This window comes from Zootoca vivipara, chromosome 11 (assembly GCF_963506605.1).
Source record: "Zootoca vivipara chromosome 11, rZooViv1.1, whole genome shotgun sequence".
Taxonomy (NCBI): Eukaryota; Metazoa; Chordata; class Lepidosauria; order Squamata; family Lacertidae; genus Zootoca; species Zootoca vivipara.
Genome location: NC_083286.1, coordinates 49,708,160 through 49,726,385, shown reverse-complemented (window position 1 = coordinate 49,726,385; position 18,226 = coordinate 49,708,160). Strand labels below are relative to the sequence as shown.

At 45.7% G+C, this 18,226-nt stretch overlaps 1 protein-coding gene across 3 annotated transcripts in view; it reads left to right on the top strand.

The window, feature by feature from the left end:
- NEDD4L (NEDD4 like E3 ubiquitin protein ligase) overlaps positions 1–18,226 on the top strand; it is a 259,415-nt gene that overhangs the window by 51,910 nt on the left and 189,279 nt on the right. The window contains exon 1 of one of the 3 annotated variants that reach the window (XM_060280348.1): positions 15,070–15,156. The exons of the other annotated variants lie outside the window; for them this stretch is intronic. The gene's annotated coding sequence lies outside the window, so the exon portion shown is untranslated. Of the gene's footprint in view, positions 1–15,069; positions 15,157–18,226 lie in introns of those variants that run through there. 3 annotated transcript variants of the gene reach the window in all.

Sequence of the window (18,226 nt, the reverse complement as noted above, 5' to 3'; positions counted from 1 at the left end):
GATGCATCAAGATAGATGATATATGGGACCAAGTCTGTGATCCACAGCTATTGGCCACATTTTATTTCTGTTGTCCTGGCTATGTACTTTGATGGTCCATCAATGGCCCATCTTAGGGTGGTTTCTGAGCTGTTTCAAAGGAATTCGCTTAAATACCCTGAACCCACAAAGAGTTTCAATATCAGACATGCTACCACCTTCCAATGAAATGTGCTCAGGCCAACCTGTGACTAGAGATTTATGGGAAACATGGGGTCATTTCCAAGCAAGTTCTACTCAGAGTAGGCCCATGGAAATTAACGGACCCATGTTACTCGTAGCTATTAATTCCAGTGGGTCTACTTTTAGTAAAACTAGCATTGCATTACAACCCTTAGAACTGGAAAAACGTTCTGCTCCCCAGAGTTCCGATTTAGCTTGTTCGTAAAACACAACTAAAAATGTGCACTATGTTAAGACACATCTTCTGTATAAATATCTGAAAAGTTTATCGAATAGCCAAAAGCAGCTGAACCGAAATATTTGCTTTGGGGTTGAAAATTCAGCAAAGCACATTTTGTGTGGTTTATATGTTGTGTTCAAAGAGACATAGAGTGGGAATTACTGGGATTCTTGTAAACATGGCATCACAACTCAATAGCACGTGCTTATCTTACATTATTTAGATCTCAAGGGAGAACACTGGAAATCCTTAACATTAATTATAGCAGGCCTGCAGAGCTCTGTGCATAAGTATATGAGCCTCCCAGGGGCTATTTCATCTGAAAATAGTGAATTATAACTTTGATTTCAGATTTGTACTTAGCCTATTTGCCCAGTTTGACTTGCATCCATTCATTATGTTACTAATTAATTTTATGCCAAATACATTTCTCAAAGTGGAAACAATTCGGGGGGGGGGGATACTGGTAGAAAAAATGTACAGCTCACATCACTGCAGGTAATTTTAGTTGGGGTGTCATGTTTTTAGAGAGCCTTGGTAAAATTTGGATCCATGTTGGCCTAGTTCACATGATACAATAACTGTGGTTACCCTTGTTCTGTCGAATAGCATTTCCATTGGGATACAGCTGGCATCCACTATCTGCACATTCCAGAATCAACTGAAGACATTTCTGTTCAAACAACCTTTCCCTGCTGGGTGAATGGGTCTCCCTGTTTGGGTTTTAGTCTTGTTTTAAATCTGTTTGTTGTTCTGGTTTTAGCTGTTTTTAAATCACCTTGAGATGGTGATTTATAAGGTGATTAATAAATCAATAATAATAATAAACCAAGGTTTGTTCTTGGCTATAGCTCGTGGTTAGCATACCTGCAAGCGTCCTGGAAAAACCGGGATCCTGTTTTTTTCTTGCAAGAACATAGTGCCCATTTTGGGGACTCTGCAATTGCGCACTATGCAAATGCCTGTATGACTGATGTTCTATTTATCCAGTCCGACGTAGGGTGCTTATGAATACAGTCATACCTCGGGTTACAAACACTGCGGGTTGCACATTTTTGGATTGCAGACTGCGTCGAACCCGGAAGTACCGGATTGGGTTACTTCCGGGTTTCGGCGCTCATGCATGCGCAGAAGCGGTACTTCAGGCTGCGAACACTGCGGGTTGCAAACGTGCCTCCCACACGGATCATGTTCGCAACCCGAGGTATGACTGTACCAGTTTCTGCAGGCAATGGTGGGAGGGGGCTTCCCATAGGCATTCTGGTTGGTCACTGTGACCTGATCTAGCATTATATTCTTAAATCTTGGCTTAGTTCCATGCGGTGCAGTGCAGAAGCAAACAGGATTGGCGGGGAGCAAAGCTGCTGTAAGCTGCTCTCCCAGAAACCATAGTTTGTGCAGTCCCCAGAAACCATGGTTTGGCACCCTGTGTTGTGCCGATCAGGTCCGTAAACCCTTTCCTCCCTTTAATCGCCACACTGTATACAGTGGTACCTCGGTTTTCGAACATAATCCATTCCCGAAGACCGTTCAAGTTCTGAAACATTTGAAAACCAAAAACTCAATAGCCAACAGCTAGGCCTCAGGATCTTGTACTCAGCGGAAGCCGCGTGGCATGTTCAACCTCCGAGGCTTGTTAGGAAACCGAAGCATTTACTTCTGGGTTTATGGCGTTCGGAAAACGAAACGTTTGTCAATGGAGACGTTTGAAAACCGAGGTACCACTGTACAGGCTTTCACAGCTGTCTTTCCCCTACAGAATCGATACATCCTGTTTTTCTGCACTGGTGCCAGCTGAATTGTTTCACCCAGCAATATATGCTTCTGCTAATTTTGTGTGTGTGCTGAAGTATTTTTTTTTATTGCATGTTTTCAAGGGGAAACTAATCTATTTTTAGCAGCTACGAAAAACAAATCCTGCCGCAAGCCAAAAACTGAATTGCAGAAAGAGCAAAAGTCAGAGAGTTGAAACGGCTAGAAGTACAAGTTGACTTTCTTCTTCTTCCCACCTGTTCCTCCTGAGACATCCTTTGCTTTCCCAAAGATCGAAGAAAGCTGTATTATTGGTCCATGAACGCAGAGGCAAGATGTACAGCTGGCAAAGGCTTTGGAATCAACCCAAAATGCCAAGAAATAGTGGGGGAGCTTTTGAACCCTTCATCAGGCTGGATGCTCAACAAACAGAAGTGTGGGTGGGCGATTGGCTTGGTTTTGAAAGCCATGGCGTCTGCAATTAGTCACGGTTCTAAGATTGAGGGTGGGAAGAGACATTCTGAATTAGATCAGGGCTTGCTAGTTGCTATGCAAGTTACATGGAAGACTCTCTCCAGCGCTGCTGGGATGTAGAAGCATAGATTGTTTGATCCCTTTGCCATTTTTTAAAGAATTTAAAACCCAGCTGTTGCCTGGGATCCTTGGGCAAAACACACACGCTGAAAATGGAAGTAAAGAGAAAGTTGGTAATCTTTTGTCAGCCAAGGGGCATATCTGGGATGTTGAGAGTGCCATGGGCACTAGTCACAAAATAGCTGCTTGGGGTCGCATGGTATAATGGCTTCAGTTGTATTCACTGAAACCTTTAATGGATGCCATTATGGCACCATGCTGGTGATCCTGGTTGTCTTTGGTGTACTAGGTTAAAAGATAGACAATACAGTGGTGCCTCGACTTACGAATTTAATCCGTTCCGAAGGCACCTTCGTAAGTCGAAAAATTCATAAGTTGAAAAGCGCCATTGGAAACGCGATTTCCCATAGGAATGCATTGGAAACTGAAAAATTCGTAAGTCGAAGCAACCCTATCTAAAAATTCGTAAGTCGAAAAAACCCTATCTAAAACCGCTGCGGTTTCCCCCTGGATGTCAAGACATTCATAAGCGCGCGGCCATTACCCCCCCATTTGTAAGTCGAAAAATTCAGTTGTCGAGTCGTTTGTAAGTCGAGGTACCATTGTACAAGCAAAATTGTGTGGGTTGTTTCCTCTTCAGGTGGTAGAAACTGTGATTGTGGGAATACTCAGGCTAGGCTCTTAGGCAGCTCACACTGTGACAACCGGTGTAGAGGCAGTTGACCTCATTGTAAATCGGGAGGTTCATGGTTCGAATCTTAACGTCTGCTGCCAACTCATAATCTTTGATGCTAACTGTAGTTTGCCGTTGCCCAGGGTCATTCCCACAGGGTAGGGCAACGACTCGGTGGTGGAACATCTGCTTTGCTTGCAGAAGGTCCTAGCTTCAATTCCCATTGTCATCTCCTGGTAATAATTAATACTAATTTTATTATTTGTAACCTCGCCCATCTGACTGGGTTGCCACAGACACTCTGGGCAGCCAACAGAACATATAAAAAACACAAAAATGGACTGCCTTCAAGTGTCTACAGAAGGTTGTAGAATTAGTTTTAATAATAATAATAATAATAATAATAATAATAATAATAATAATAATAATAATAATATATTTATACCCCGCCCATCTGGCTGGGTTTCCCCAGCCACTCTGGGCGGCTTCCAACAGAATATTAAAATACAATAATCTATGAAACATTAAACATTAAAAGCTTCCCTAAAGACCCCTCCCTAAAACCCCGGAGAGCTGCTGCCTGCCAGTGTAGACAATGCTAGATGGACCTAGCGGTCTGACTCTGTATAAGGCAGCTTCCTCTGTTCCTATAAATGTGCTTGAGATTCAGGCGCATAAACCCAAATTTATTTATTTGGCCTTGCATCTGAACCTTTCCTTAGTCCAAAACATCCACAGATTAAACATAGCAAGGATCCAAAAGACATGCACCTGGGCTTTTATGTTCAGTAAAAATAAAATAAAAATCTCCCGCTGAACTTCAGTCTGTTCTTTCCATGCTGTTTTTAAAAGTGGTTTGTGGTTGTAGGGGCTGCTGTGACAAACACTTGAAGAGAAACCTCAGGTATGCGGCCAGATATGGCAGGCTCTGGTCTCTGCACTGCAGTTGCTTGTTTTTATCCTCTGGCCCTGCGGCAGCAAAACATTCTGTGGCGCTTCACTGCTGTTATCCATTTATCAGTGGGAGCTATTTAAACACAGCTGTAATCCTGTAGTGGTAATCTGGTTGGCCGCTGAGGAAGTTGCTACTTGGGCTGAATTAGTCAAGGCTACAGAACTCCTCCTGCATTTCCTTGGGACCATTGACCAGGAACTTTCAAACTTCCTTCTGGGGAAACCCTTCAGAGCCCCCTAAAATGGAAGATTCTGGGCATGCCCTTCAGTGCTCCACACACTTGGAGAAACATTTTCTGCCAGATGCAGTTTTTGGCACCTGTCTCGAGAGAAAGTGGAGTGGGGGTGAAGTCAAACCATTGTGTTAGCAGCACCGAAGTGACCTCCCTGGGGTGCAAGCTTGCGCAGTGTGGAGGTCCTGGGCTGCCCAGACAACAAGACCCCCCCTCTCGACCTGACTGATGGGGTCCAAAGGAAAGCAGAGCAATTTGTTCGGCACCAGCTTGGCTGCAGGATTTGATGGGAGGAGGCGGACATTGCGCCATCCAACCATCTTAGGGACTCCACTCCATATTTGTGTAGCAGGGTTTGCTTCTTAGCCTTTTCTTCTCCCAAAGACACCCCACAAGGCAGCCAGGTGCAGTATGCCTCTAAAATACTGCAAAGCTGAGAATCATGAATGGGCACCCACTATAGAGGAATGGCTAAAACTATTGGAATTAAGATGAGGTGGCAAAGTTAACTTGTTTACCGTAATTAGAGAAAAATCATTACTGACATTTTTTAAGGACTGGAAACTTATTATGGACTTTTTGCGTGAAAGAGAAAATGAACTTGCAATATCTGGATTTGAAGATATGGTTTATAGACGACAGAATAGTTGGACGTTAATGGATGAATACTATGTTTAGCTTCAAGACTGAGAACCGGAAGTCCTTTTACGTTTCTTTATTCATTTCTCCTTCCTTCCTTCCTTCTTTCCTTCTTTCTCTCTGTCTTCTTTCTAAATATTATTTCTGCTTCTCTTCTTTTTATTATTATTAAGTATTTCAGTGTATTAAAAATATATACAGTGGTACCTCTACTTACGAATAACTCTACTTACGAATGTTTCTACTTACGAACGGAGCTCCGGCCGCCATCTTGGATGCAGTTTAGATAGGATTTTTTCTACTTACGAATTTTTAGATAGGGTTGCTTCGACTTACGAATTTTTTCTCCCAACGCATTCCTATGGGATTCGACTTACAATTTTTTTCGACTTACGAATGTGCGTTCAGAACGCATTAAATTCGTAAGTAGAGGTACCACTGTATACCGGGTATGAATTTGTCTATACCTTTGGGCAAGTGGCGGGAAGGTAAACGATGTTTCCATGTGCTCTGGCTTCTGTCACGGTGTTCTGTTGCACCAGAAGCGGTTTAGTCCTGCTGGCCACATGACCTGGAAAGCTGTCTGTGGACAAACGCCAGCTCCCTTGGCCTGAAAGCGAGATGAGCACTGCAACCCCATAGTCGCCTTTGACTGGACTTGACCGTCCAGGGGCCCTGTACCTTTTACCTTATCAATAAAAATATATATGAGAGAGAGAGAGAGAGAGAGAGAGAGAGAGAGAGAGAGAGAGAGAGAGAGAGAGAGAATATCACAGTGGAGTGCTGTTGTGTGCATGTCTTCCTTGCAGGTTTTCCATGACTATCTGGTTAGCCACTGTGAGAACAAGATGCTGGGCTAGGTTGTTCTTAAGTCATAAAATGAGTGGGGACAGTCAAGTTTCTAAGCTCTGGTCCCCCCCCCCAAGGTTAACACCTGCCAGTAAGCTTTCCAAAGGGGAGACAGGAATGAGAACTATATCTCGGCATCGCAAGTGTATGCTTTGAAACAGAGACCTTCTGCATGCCACCGTCTGTGGCATCCCAAGGTAAAAGGAGCAAGTGATGGGGGGGGGGGGAAGCTGTGCTAGAGACCACACTGGAGAGCTGCTGCGTGTCAAGAGTAGGTCAAATAGACCAAAGGCATTTTCATTTAAATAAAACAAATTGCGCGGCTGCTGAGCCGTGCTGGAACGGGAAAGTGCTTCATTGGCTACAGGTCAACTTTTAGGCCCAATTTAAGGGGCTAGTAATTCCATGCAAAGCCCCAAATGGCTTGGAATCCAAGTATCTAAGGGAGTGCCCCCCCTAGGATCCCTAGAATTGGTGATGCCGTCAGAGGGTGGTGCCTTCTCGACACTGACCTTATTAATGTCTCCCTGTTTGTGGAATGCCCTCCCTGGCAAGGTGTGTCCCCCCCATTAGCATTCAGTAGTAATTTTTTAAAAAAACAGCATTCCTGTTCACTCAGGCATTTGATGCTGCTCCCGAAAATCTTGAAACTATTAGCTGTTGTGGGTATGTGGCTGTTTCAAATGCTTTTTGATGTTTCTAATGCTTGAAATGTGTTTCTGTTGTATTATTTTTCTCATTTTTTGCTGCCTTGGGCTTTCGGAAAGGCTAGGGTGTGTGTGTGTGTGTGTGTGTGTGTGTGTGTGTGTGTATAGAATCATAGATTTGGAAGGTCATCCATTCCAGCCCCCTGCAATCTTTTGTGCAAGGTTGGGTCTCGAACCCTGAGATTCAGAGTCTCATGTCCTACCGACATACACAGTCGTATCTTGGAAGCCGAACACCTTGCAAGTTGAACGTTTGGGCTCCCGAACGCCGCAAACCCAGAAGTGAGTGTTCTGGTTTGTGAACGTTCTTTGGAAGCCGAATGTCCGACGCGGCTTCCGATTGCTGCAGGAAGCTCCTGCAGCCAATTGGAAGCCGCATGTTAGGTCGCCTTCTTTCTTTCTTTCTTTCTTTCTTTCTTTCTTTCTTTCTTTCTTTCTTTCTTTCTTTCTTTCTTTCTTTCTTTCTTATTTGTTGGAAGCCACTCTGGGCGGCTTCCAACAAATATAAAAATACATTCAAATATCACAGGTTAAAAACTTCCCTAAACAAGGCTGCCTTTAGGTGTTTTCTAAATGTCAGGTAGTTGTTCATCTCCCTGACCTCCGATGGAAGGGCGTTCCACAGGGCGGGTTACAACTGTTCGGCTTACAAGGTTACAACTGTATATGAATTTGGCCTGGGAGGGCCTGGTGGGTTGGAGAGGACAACACAGATTGAAAAACAAAGCATCTTTGTTTAGGCAAGCCTACCAAGATATATAAGGGATATTTATGGTACGCAGGTGGCGCTGTGGGTAAAACCACAGAGCCTAGGGCTTGCTGATCAGAAGGTCAGCGGTTCGAATCCCTCCGACGGGGTGAGCTCCCGTTGCTCGGTCCCAGCCCCTGCCAACCTAGCAGTTCAAAAGCACAACAAAGTGCAAGTAGATAAATAGGTACCGCTCTGGCGGGAAGCTAAATGGCATTTCCGTGCGCTGCTCTGGTTTTGCCAGAAGCGGCTTTGTCATGCTGGCCACATGACCTGGAAGCTGTACGCCGGCTCCCTTGGCCAATAACGCGAGATGAGTGCCGCAACCCCAGAGTCGGTCACGACTGGACCTAGTGGTCAGGGGTCCCTTTACCTTTACCTTTACTGAGATATTAAGGAAGCTTTTAGGTTTTTAGTGCATTGCTGTGGCTGAGTGTTTTAATTGCTTTAAGTTTAATCCTTTATTTTGTAGGTTTTCTACAATCAAGTCAGTATATAAAATAATAATAAATCAGTAAGTTGTGCTGTCTGCCCACTCAGTGTGGAAGACATGGAGACCTTTGCTCAGAATTCTCCTTTCCTGTTTTAACTATTCCACAATGGTAGTTCATGTTAATGTTTCTGTAGGCCGGGGGTGTCCAAACTTTTTTCAAAGAGGGCCAGATTGGATGAAGTGAACATGTGTGAGGGCCAACCTAAAGTTTTTTTAGGATTGAAGTTGTTAAGCTTTTTTTTTCAAAAGGATTTACCCAGGAAATAAACTGACACAGGGGCCGGATTAAACTGACCGGCGGGCCAGATTAGGCCCCCCGAAACGGACTTTGGACATGCCTACTGTAGGCAAACCGCATGAAGGCGGCTGGCTTTTCACCTGCATCCCTTCGCAGTGGAAATTTACAGCTTTGCTCACCTTATCTTCCGCATACCAGACACTCGAAACACTTATAAACTATTGGAGTGCTTAGCAGTACCCTTCAGAATGTATTAGACCGATGCACAGACTTACAAAGCTGTGTGTGTGTGTGTGTGTGTGTGTGTGTGTGTGTGTGTGTGTGTGTTTATTTATTTCACAGTAAGAAAATTCTGCAGCGTTGTAAGTTTTTTGTGACCCACCAACCAGAATTGTGTACTACTCCGCTCACCAGGGTTGCAAGCAATCACATGTTGTTGTTGTTTTAGTTTTTTGCCCTGTATTTTTTAATAAAAGAGCTTTGTCAGACACTTGTGCAGGTCACATTTCTTGGCTGGAGGACTGAATTTGGTTTGATTTGTTCGTTTGTTCCTTTAACAGAATTTATATACCGGTTTACAAAAAAAGATTGAACCATAAAATGATCACTAAAAATATACATTTATGATCATAATTTAAAATATATGGAAAGTTAAAATAGACTAAAGCAAATTAAAACTCATACAAGTTTTCTAAACATCTGGGTAAAGGGACCCCTGACCGTTAGGTCCAGTCATGGCCGACTCTGGGGTTGCGACGCTCATCTCGCTTTACTGGCTGAGGGAGCCGGCGTTTGTCCGCAGACAGCTTCTGGGTCATGTGGCCAGCATGACAAAGCTGCTTCTGGCGAACCAGAGCAGCTCACGGAAATGCCGTTTATCTTTTTGCCGGAGCGGTACCTATTTATCTACTTGCACTTTGACGTGCTTTCAAACTGCTAGGTTGGCAGGAGCTGGGACCGAGCAACAGGAGCTCACCCTGTTGCAGGGATTTGAACCGCCAACCTTCTGATCGGCAAGCCCTAGGCTCTGTGGTTTAGACAACAGCACCACCTGCATCCCTCAAACATCTGGGTAGGCTTGTCTAAATAAGATGTTCAGCAGGCACCACAGTGAAGGCGCATGTCTGATATCAATAGGCAGGGAGTTCCAGTGTGCTGCTGCCATTACACTAAATGATCAAGTTCTTACCAATGTGTTGCATGTATTATTTGACACCTGTAAAAATGTCGGTTCAACTGATTAAAGCAATTGAGTGGACACATTTGGGGTAAGGGCATCTCATAAGTAAACTGGTTCCGAGTTGTTAGGCTTTATATACTACTAATAGTACAGTCATACCTCGGTTTAAGTACACTTTGGTTTGAGTACTTTCGGTTTAAGTACTCCGCGGACCCGTCTGGAACGGATTAATCCACTTTCCATTACTTTCAATGGGAAAGTTCGCTTCAGGTTAAGTACGCTTCAGGTTAAGTACAGACTCCCAGAAACAATTGTGTACTTAAACTGAGGTACCACTGTAATAACCTCCTTCATGGATCACTGCCTTGTCGTGGTGAAGCTGCTTGAATAACCGAGAGAAGCTATGAGCTATGCTGTGCAGGGAACCCAAGATGGACAGGTCATAGTGGAGAGTTTTGACTAAACGCGATCCACCTGGAGAAGGAACTGGCAAGCCACTCCAGTATCCCTGCCAAGAAAACTCCATGGACAAAGACAACAGGCATATAAAAGTTATGACGCTGGAAGATGAGCCCCTCTGGTCGGAAGGCGTCCAACAGGCTATTGAGGAAGAGCAGAGGACAAGTAAAAGTAGATTCAGAGCTGATGAAGAGCTTGGAGTATGCAACATGATCAGGAAGAGTGCTTTCTGAGCAGGTATGCATCTTACACACTGAGATCTGGGGCAGAAATGGATTTAAACTCCAGTTCCTCTGTTATTCCAAATGAAGACCTCTGCTGATGGCTGAAGCCTCTGTTAATGGCTGAAGACCGTTGCATATCAGAATAAACCAGAATGCTTCAGTCTGGTACCCCCCCGCCAGATGTTTTTGGACTACAACTCCCATCATTGCTGGCTGGTGCTGATGGGATTTGAAGTCCTGATCACCTCTGGAGGCCACCAGATTAGCAAAGGCCAGAACAGACTTGATCTGACTTGGAACCGAATTCTAGGTCCATTTTGAGCTGCATTGCATGATGTACTTCAGCGTCATACATTTTTCTAATTAAGTACGGTAGTTGGCTGTTGACTTTTCATGGAAGTTGACTCGCTTTAACAGCTTAGTAGAGAGTTAATGGAACTTTTTGCCAAGGCACGTGTCTCAAAAGCCAACAATGGAAGTTGTTCTCCTGCTCAATTGGTTATGAGTGAGGAAAGTGTTTTTCCTTATTGCTCTTGTGTCTGTTTACATAGCATAGCTGAGAGGATTGAAATAAAATAAATAAAAAAAGATTAAGAGCATATTGGTACCGGTATGCACCAAAGACTTCAGTTGTTTCTACGGAAGAAATGAAGGGATCATATTCAACTGCGCTGTGCCAAAATTCTGAGCGATACTGTTTTTAAGGGAATGGTTTGCCCATTGGACTAGGCTTCTGCATGGTACTTAGATGGACCTCAAAGGAGAGTTTGCTCCTTTTACTAGAAAAGCCATAACTATTTCTGCATTTGAGGAACATTCCCCTCCCCCCCATGCTCACAGATCCCAAAAGACAAATATGTGATTTTAGCAGAATAAAACGAGAGTTGCCCATAGCCCCTGTGGGGAGTAATTAGCAACATCTGGAAGAAGGTAAGCTTCTGCGGGCAATTCTGATAAATTACCAAGTTCTCACTTCTCTTGGTCAGGAACGGTTGCTTGTGTGTGTGCTTTGACAACTGTTTCAGCTGGCAACTGCTGATCAGCATCTGGGTTTTTTTCTTCCATTCTCCCGCCAGTATTATGAGGGGTGGTTTCATTATGCTAAGCTGGCAGTACACGGGCCAATGAAAAGCTGCAACAGTACCACTCTGCCTGGCTTGCTGCCCTCACCAAGCCTCTGAGCAATCTGCAATCTGGCTTTTCCTCTGTCGTCTTGAAACCATGCCGGATAATTCCAAGCGGAAAAGAAAATAATAATAATAATAATAATAATAATAATAATAATAATAATACAAAAAACAACCACCCATCTTTTGGTCCTACGCTGTGAGATCAGAAGTTGTCTTGCTTAAAACGGGACACTTGGAGGGTATGCAGTTACTTAGAATCATAGAAATGTAGAGCTGGAAGGGACCACGGGGAGCAATCTAGTCCAAGCCCCTGCAAAGCGTGGGACTCGAATCCACAACCCTGGGATTAAGAGTCTCACACTCTAGTGACTGAGCTGTGTTGCATGACCTTCGTCTGTTTTGTCCCACTCTCCAGCTTGCACCTAGTCCTAGGCCATGGGTATTTCATTTCTTCAGATTGCCCTTTACTGCCTGTTAAGTAGGATAGAAGAATTGGCAAAGCTGGATTGGAGCTGCGATGGGTGGAAAGTATAGATTATGGGGTCCTTCTGCACTTACTTCCGAAAAGCGTTTTTTTTTTAGCTACGGTTAACTGCAGGCTGAGGATATTGAACCATATGGAGACATGGTTTTAGTTCTTGCTATGGTTGTGTTTTTGTCCGCTTCCTCAACCGTTTTCGGAAAGGCTGGCTCGAAGACCAGAACAGAGGCAGATTCCCTCTCTGTGCCTGCCGTTGCATGTTGCTTGTGCAGCTTCCCTGCAACCTTAGAGTGGCAGTAGCCTTATAACGTGAGGGCATTACTAAGCACTTTAAAAACCAAGGCACAGACCCACAGTGTGAATTTACATAAAATGTGCATGTGCTGTGTGTGTGCTGATTTTACGTGCCTGAGCAATTTAAGTTGCGGGTTGGCTGGGATCTCACCGCTATGCTCTTTGCAATTTGCTCAGCAACCCTGTAAGCAGATAATTATTTTTAAAAAGGTTTAAAAGAAAGTGGGGGAAGAGAGGTGAAATCTGGGACCCAACACAAAAGTTCTATAGTTCAGGGCTCCTGGGCTATCCCTTAGCAGCAGCTCTGTTTACAGTCAGACCTCGGTTCTTGAACAGCTCTGTTTCTGAATGTTTCAGCTCCCAAACGCCCCAAACCCGGAAGTAAATGCTCCAGTTTTCAAACATTCCTCTGAACTCAAACGTCCAAAGTGGCTTCTGCTTGCGTGCAAAAAGCTCTTGCAACCAATTGGAAGCCGCACCTCGGTTGTCAAACAGTCTTGCGGAACAGATTACATTTGACAACCAAGGTTTGACTGTATTAGGCAAGGGAGGTTGCAACCAAAAACTGTGATAGCTTAAGAGAGCAGAGATTGGCTATCTCTGCCTCTTTATCTACATAGAAGTACAGTGGTACCTCAGAACTCGAACGTAATCCGTTCCAGAAGACCGTTCGACTTCCAAAACGTTTGAGTTCTGAGGCGTGGCTTCCGATTGGCCGACAGCTAGGTTTTAGCACAGCAGAAGCCTTGTGTTCTGTGGAACTTTTGAAAACCAGAGCACTTACTTCCGAGTTCTTGCATTCCAAGAACGGAGCTGTTTGAGTTCCGAGGTACCACTGTATTGAATTTGCCTCCATTCATGGGCAAACTGCAATCCAGCCTTCCGTGCAAGTAATTGTTTGCAAATGTGTCTCTGTCACCTTTAGGAGTTTTAACCCAATTTGCATCTTGTAGTCCCATAGAAAACGCCAAACTGGCATGAATTATTTCTATTCAGAGCAAAGCCGAGTTACGGAAACAGAATTTTGGGCTTAGAGCCCACAAGCAGCAATTCCCGCCTTGGTTTGTTAAGGCTGTTTGCATGAATATCTGATTAATAATTGGCCAGACCGCGGTTAAATACATCTGTGCCTTTGCATAAGAATGCTCAGGGCTGGTTGGATATTAATGCTGGGCGTCTGGAATCCATCCTGCAAGTCTGACGCAGGCATGAGAGTACAAAAGAGCAACATTAATGTTTCCCGAAACACAGTGGTACCTCTGGTTATGAACTTAATTCGTTCCGGACGTCCGTTCTTAACCAGAAACCGTTCTTAACCTAAGGTACCACTTTAGCTAATGGGCCTCCCTGCCACCAGCACGCGATTTCCGTTCTCATCCTGGGGCAAAGTTCTGAACCCGAAGTACTACTTCCGGGTTAGCGGAGTCTGCAACCCGTAGTGTTTGTTACCCAAGGTGTTTGTAACTCAAGGTACCACTGTATACAAAAGACATAGGCAGTAGTGGTGGTAAAGCAGTATCTTCATTGAACCAAAGAAAATGGTGAGCAAATTCTCCAAGCAAAATACAGCGGTACCTTGGTTTACGAACTTAATCCGTTCCAGAAGTCCGTTCTTAAACCAAAACCGTTCTTAAACCGAGGTGCACTTTCCCTAATGAGGCCTCCCGCCTCCGGTGCCCTTCCACCGTTCGGATTCCGTTCTTAGACCGAGGTAAAGTTCACAAACCGGGACACTACTTCGGGTTTTGCAGAGTTTGTAAACCGATTTGTTCTTAAACAGGACTGTTCTTAAACAGAGGTACCACTGTAAAGGAGAGGAATGGAGGGAGGAATAGCTGCCCAAGATAATGGAACCCAAGAATCTACAGTTGCTAATAGTCAACACATTCCATCAACCATAAATCTGTTTTGCCCTTAGCGGAGAACACCAGTTTCAACATTTCCAAAATCAGCACCCCAGAGTTCAGCAGCAACAACGGCTCTCTTTCTGAAAATGCAAAAGTCCCCAGTTTTTCAGATCTGCTTCTCTCACTGAACAGAATAAGCAGGCTGCTTGTAAGGCAGAAGACAGAAAGAAAAGAGAAAACATGGTTTAGAATGCCTTTTCTTGTATTGTCCTGGCTTCTTTGCGTAATAGCCTGACATAGACAAATTAAGCAGGTGACATGTTTTCCTGGCATGAGGATGATTTTATTATTTGGACCCTGCCCATCTGACTGGGTCGCCCTAGACATTCTGGGTGGCTTCCAGCAAAACAGAAAAACACAATGAGACACCCAACATATTTAAAAATTCCCTAAACAGGGCTGCCTTCAGATGTCTTCCAAAAGTGAGATAGTTGTTTATCTCCTTGACATCTGATGTGAGGGCGTTCCAGAGGGCGGGCACCATTACTGAGAAGACTCTCTGCCTGTTTCCAAGTAACATCACTTCTCGCAGTGAGTGAAATTTCCAGAGGGCCCTCAGAACTGGATCTCACTGTCTGGACTGAACAATGGGGCTGGAGAATGAAGGGATGGGGAAAAGTTTCAGGCGGTTAAATTGTGGATTACTAACTCAGCGATAGAGTATCTGCAAAAGGTCCCTGGTTCCATCCCCTGCATCTCCTGTTTGAAACCCTGGAGAGCTGCAGCTGGACAATACTGAGCTTAGATGGACCATCGGTCTGACTCTTTCCAGTTTCCTATGTTAGGTTGCTACTAAAGGCACAGGAGAGTTTTGGGGAGTGGAGGGCGCTGGGGAAAAAACCACACACGTGACTTTTCAAGAGCAGGTATTGCATTGCCTACTTTTGTACTGTGTTCAATATCGGGCACGCTCTCATTCCGCAGCACAGTAGCTCTCTGTTCAAGCACCTGGCCTCATTCTATGTCAGGGCAGGTTCCAGGATTTTCGAGTGTTGCTGGAGAGGTGGCACACCCAGCTCAGGGGTAGGAGTGGTTTCTGTTGCTCAACTCCCAGCCCTCAAGTTGATTTGGGAGTGGCGACTCTCGGCACTCCGAGGGCACCCTTCAGTTCTCCGCGCGTCGCTGGCTGGTGCTGGATGCGGGTCGACGCTTGGGAAGGGTAAGCAAAGAGGGCGAAGAGAAGCTCTGTTCATTTTTTTTTATTTTTTTGGTGCGGAGAGAGAGGCTTGCTGATAGGGGGAGAAACTTCAGTCCCATGCCAATATAGAGACGAGCAGTTTCAAAACCATTAATGCACTTTTGCTGGCATAATCCTGCCTGGCTTTTCCGACCCGAAACTTACTTGTTTGCCAACTGGCAGGTGTGTTTGCTGCGGGGTGGGGGAGCTGCTCAAAACTTTGCAGGTGAAGAAGTAATGGTTCATAGGTGAGTGTGTTCACCAAGAGGAAATGTTCCCAGTTCTGAATTGCTCTAGTAAGATCGCGTTGTCGTTCTGAGGATGGTTTTATATACTGTATGTTGTAAAAACTAGGACATTTGCTCAGAATGGTTTTGAGGGCTTATATAACCAGGGTGGCTTCCAACCTTCCTTCCTTTCTCTTTAAAAATGTTAGGCTGCCTTTGCCAAGTGTAAGAATAGAAATGTTGCAGGGTCTTGTTGTGCAAACTCCTTTAGATTAAAGGGCCATTTCACACCGTGTACCGGCAAGGAAGAGTCTGCACTTTCAAAAACGCAGAACTTTCTGACATACTTAGCTTTCTTGTATCAAGCTATTATTGTCTAAAATGACTGGCAGCTGTCTCTGGCGTTTCAGGCAGGGGACATTCCTGGCCTTACCTGGAACTGCCGGAGTTTAAATTTTGGATTTTTCTGCCGCTGGATTACAGCCCTTCCCCTGAGAAGCAAATATAATTGACATACATGTTTGCAGGTCTATATGCTTGTTGCTTTTCATCCTTTTGGGTGTCCACCTTAAGTAGGTATCTAAAATTGCAAAGTGCAAACTGGCCATACAGAGTTTCGTTTAATTTGCCCCAAGCACAAATTTAGGCAACAGAATACTAATACTGGTCTCCTGGCGACCAGGTGCAAGTGCTGTTGTTTCGTATGCATTAGGGCACTATTGTGGCGGTGTGTCAATTAAATTCTGAAGTCCAAAATAATGAAATGAGCATCTGTAGGCATGCATGTGCTTAAATAGCTCCTCACTATTCTGCTCCTTCCATAGTCATTGGAATGTGGGGTGGCTCTGGGCTACAGAACCCTAGCTGCACCATTGCAGATTATTGGTTATAGCTGCTCTTTAATACTGCTTAATCCAGAAGTTTTCAATCTTTTTGGAGTGCATGGCTCCCTTGACCAACTACATTCTTTCTGCGGCTCCCCTGTGGGGGAGGGGAACACACTCCAAGCCTAAGAAGCCCAGTTATGTCACCCCTTGCCTGCAGAGCTGGCAGCCCCTCACCCCTTTTTGAGGCTGACTCAGTTTCTGGCAACCAGCACCCCCTAGCCAGCTCCTTAGGCACCTGGCGGGAGGGCACTGAGCTCTCCTTTTGGCTCGCGCTCCTCCTGCCTATGGAGGGGACGCTGTGAGCGCCTCAGTGGCTGCAGCGAGTGGGCGGCGGCGGCAGCGCCCGTAGCTGCAACCTTCAGCTATGGGCGCTGTTGCTGCCGCCCCCACTTGCTCGCTGCAGCCCCTGAGGAGCTCCCAGTGTCCCCTCCATAGGCAGCAGGGCGCTGAGCTCTCCTTTTGGCTTGCACTCCTCCCGCCTCTGGAGGGGACGCAGGGGCGTCAGCAGCGTTGTGCGTGGGGCATGACGCATGCGCCGGGGGGGCACCAGAAGGCGATTTTGCCTAGGGCATAAAAAGCCCTAGCACCGGCCCTGGCTGCTGCTGCAACAAACAGCCAGGCAACCCTTTGGGAGACAGAGATGTGAGAGGGCATCAGAGGAGGGAGGGAAGGAAAGAGGGACGGGGGCCTGTGTTGCCCGTGGCACCCCCAGACCATCATTTAAGGCACCCTGGTTGAAAACCACTGGCTTAATCACGGGAGTTTCTAAGTGCAAAGATTGCAAAAAGCACACAGTGGATAAAATCAAATTAACATTAATCGCAGAAAAACAAATAAAACTTCTTCGAAATGCCTGCTTAAAATAGAAGGTTTAGTATGGTTATGTTCGCAAAGGACTCTATTTTGCATCTGATTTTTCTCTTTCTGGTCAGACAATGTTCCCTTACGACTACTGTACAGTCATACCTCGGTTTGAGTACTTTAAGTACTCTGCGGACCCGTCTGGGGATTAATCCACTTTCCATGGGAAAGTTCGCTTCAGGTTAAGTACGCTTCAGGTTAAGTATGGACTTCCGGAACCAATTGTGTACTTAAACCGAGGTACCACTGTATTAGATTTGGAACGGAACAGGGGGTGGCTGCATTTTGACTTGCACAGCTTTCCTTACTTTTTTCTTTTTAACCAGCATGATACCGTGTTTCTCCTAAAATAAGACGTGCCTCTAAAATAAGCCATGGCACGATCTTTTAAAGCCAAAAAAAGACATCCCCCCAAAATAAGACGTGTTGGGGGTACCGGTACCTACCCGACCCTGACGTTCGTGGGACCCTCCTGGGCAGGAGGGAATAGCCGCCTCAACCCTGCTGTGAGGCCGTAGCAGGAGACCCGGGAACTCCCCTGCGGAAGAATCGGGCACGCGCGCAAAAAACAAGTAAGCGGTGGCTGATCGTTCTGGCCCCGATGCCGTCCGACGCCACGAGGAGCTGCAAGAAAGGAGCCTCAAATGAAAGGGGGAGCGCAAGCGCTCCAACGCAGCCGTTGCTGGAGTTAGCCCCCAGGTGTCTCCAACCGAGAAGAAGCTCCGCAGAAAGCCCCCTAGGAGGTCAGAGAAAAGGCAGCTTCGTTGCTGAAGCCGCACACACCGCACACACCGCCGCTCTCCAGCTGATCGGCGGGGAAGCGCCCGCCCAGGCGATGTAGGGGCGGACTCCAAGCACAGCTTCCTGAGCGCTCACGGCTTCTCGAGCACTGGCGGGGTGGCCGCGCAGGCAGGGGACTCCCAGCAGCTCGGAGCTGCTGCTGAAGAGAGCGCACACGCCGCACAAAAACGGCACCCCACGTCTTATACCCTGTTTCTCATATTTTAAGACATACCCATAAAATAAGCCATAGCAGGATTTTTAAGCATTCAAGGAATATAAGCCATACCCCGAAAA